At 32.2% G+C, this 2942-nt stretch overlaps 1 long non-coding RNA gene across 1 annotated transcript; it reads right to left on the minus strand.

Moving 5' to 3' along the window:
- Positions 1–1155: 1155 nt before the first annotated feature.
- LOC134201613 (uncharacterized) lies at positions 1156–2432 on the minus strand. Its single transcript, XR_009976977.1, has 2 exons — positions 2238–2432; positions 1156–2039 (listed from the first exon to the last, which is right to left on the minus strand). It is a non-coding gene; the product is annotated as an uncharacterized LOC134201613 (long non-coding RNA).
- Positions 2433–2942: the final 510 nt, after the last annotated feature.

The raw sequence follows: 2942 nt of genomic DNA on the forward strand, positions 1-2942 counted from the left end.
GCTTAAAATTTTACAGTAACACGCTTTTAATTTAAACAAGATAGTACACTTTATATATCAAATATTTAAATATTCCACAACTTGCACGACAAACTTGAAACTGAGCTTAATAAGCATTTGAGCGATATATTATTATGTAGTTTCAAGTTTTAAGTTCTATAAGTTTTGATTTTAACTTAAGTGTGAAGATTTAAGTTTCTTGCGCTCATGTTGAAGTTATTCGGCGTAGTGTGGCTGTCTAGACCGTACTCTCGATTTAATATCACATATATTAGCTCTTTTATATAGAATTTTATTACATTTTTTACGACACGTGTCCTGGTCTCAAAAAGAAACTAGTATCCAAGTTCCTTTGTTTATAATTAATGAGAGAATGTAAAGTAGTTAACTCTTGTTTTCATGTTCTTTTCAAAGTTTTTTTTTTATTGAAGTTATACTTCTTTAGGCGCGTTATAAAAAAATGATGAGAGTGAAATTTTACGATGCGCGCGCACCGTGACACAAAATTAACAGAATGAAGTTGCCCACTAAATCGCTCAATACAATACGACCGACGTAACTTGGCGAGTCTGAATATAGCCGCAGGTGAACTTTCCGAACCGTACCGAGAATTAGCGAATTTATACGATGTCAAGAAAAGGAATGTCCAATATGCGTGTTGGAAGATGTTGTTTAATCGATTTTTTTTCAAATTGATTAAAATTTAAATAAAAAAACAAGAAATAAATTTAATAAAAATAAAGTATAACTTCTTACGCGCGTACATAAGTACGCGCACCCTTTTTTCGTTCTGTTAACATTTTTAAATTTAACCTATTTTTCCGCTGTTTGTAAAATAGCTGTAACATGTCATAGTGTGTTATAAGATATGCTGTACATGCCTGTAACAAGCTTACATACCAGTACTTAATTTTATACTTGTTAATTTTCAGCTTGAATGTTTTGTGTGTATAGCTGTTGGTGTGTTTAAATAAATAACAATCGTTTCATAGCTTAGGGTGTCCCAAAATCAAAATGGAGTAAAATTAAAAGAACTTTAACTACGACGTCATTGGTCGGTGACCACGAAAACTGTGAATTGTGCATTCGAAAAGTTAAAGTTAGTGTTATGTGTCTGTAATGCGCGAAAACCGAAGAAACAATAAAATTCAGTACTTATTCACTTAAGGTTTTATTATCACTAAATTTATAGTAGTAGGATTAAAAAAAAAAGAAATAAAGACGTTCTTCATGAGCTTTATACTGCTTTTAGTGACGTAGTGTTAGTGCCTTTAGTGACAATACGATAATGGAGAACGTTAACAGAACTGTCTAATGACCTGCAGGCAGACCTATTAGATTAGGTAAATTTTATATATTAATGCTATGTAAAAAAACGGCTTTTTCTGACCGTTCTTACCTATTGGTACTATAAGTTTACTACTAACAATAAATAGTACTCAATGTGTTCATTGCGTCTTGAAACAAAAGCAAAATAATAAAGGTGATATTTCGATTTAAAAATTAAAATAAAAAAAATTACATAAAAATAATTGTAGTTTACGCCACTCAATATAACAGAGTATCAGCTCCTTAGATTCAGTGTCTATGGATGCGATAAATTCTACAAGATGGCAGAGGAATGGATTCCTATGTCCTACCGGGTCAGTGTGTCAACAACTAAATTAGCATTTAGGGAACTAGGGATTAGTGAGAGAGAAAAAAATAAAATATGCATCATACGAAGATTGCTAAAGACACTTTAACTCCAAACTCAACCCAACCATATTCTATTACTCATCCACGATAATCCTCATAACATAAATTCGATAACAAAACCGTAAAGTCTTAAGCAGAACATTGTCGAACCACAAAATCTACTTTAATATCCCAGAAATAAAACTCTATATTCCCGTGTCCTGATAACGTGAATATCAGATCATACGACCGTGGATACAGATAATTACGTCAGTATATCACTAAAACGGCGCTCCGTTACATATTACAGAAGTTTTCATAATATTTCACTGGGCGGTCATTTTTCCCTCTGGGCGGGAATCCTGAAAGCCACATTTAAAAGTTTTTAGCATACTAATTTACTACGAGATAAACAACATCTACTCTAAATCAACTTAGGACCAAAATGGAAATAGTTGTGACGTTTACTGAATTTATATAATAGCAATATATTTTGCCGGCTGTGAATAAAAGAGCTTTCATGATGTGATGGGCACAAGTGTGGTTTGTAACAAGTATACCTTATACATTTAAACAATTACGTCGGAAATACTCGTAAATTCCATTGAACTGTCTTCAATTTATGTGTACTAGTGTTCCCTGGTAGTCGAAATTCGACTATAGTTAATTGAAATTATAAGTTTGTATGCTATTATGATTCTATTGTCAAAGATTATTTTATTTCTATAATCACAGATTTCGCCAAGACTACACTTTAGACAAATATGAATAAAGACAAACAATATCAATCTATTGTCAATTTGACCACAGACTTTAAGCTTAAGAAAAGTTTGACAATAAACAAATATTATGCATGTGTGTGTCGAATACATGGTAGGGTGTGTAATGTTTTTTTTATTGATTGAATGTATTTTTTATGCATAATTTATGAAAATATTAACATTCTGCACTCCTTCTCTATATTCTCTATAAGTGTGGGAAATTTCATACTACTCCGTCCGCGCAATTTTCGTAAAAAGGGTTACAAAGTTTTTGCTTCACGTATTATTTATGTGTATTATCTATGCGGTCTTCCCACATGCTTGTTGTGAAATCCCTGTAGTAAGCTCATTAGGTTTTTCAATGCTTTTTAGGTATTTATCTATCTATCTATCTATCTCTTAGGTTTATGGCGTTTCCTTTTAGATTTCGCCAATGTCAAGTGTATTTAATACTCTGCTTTCTATAGCGGGCTTCGTGAACGAGCAAGGTCACAGGTATTCACT

Source organism: Bombyx mori, chromosome 28 (assembly GCF_030269925.1).
Source record: "Bombyx mori chromosome 28, ASM3026992v2".
Classification (NCBI taxonomy): domain Eukaryota; kingdom Metazoa; phylum Arthropoda; class Insecta; order Lepidoptera; family Bombycidae; genus Bombyx; species Bombyx mori.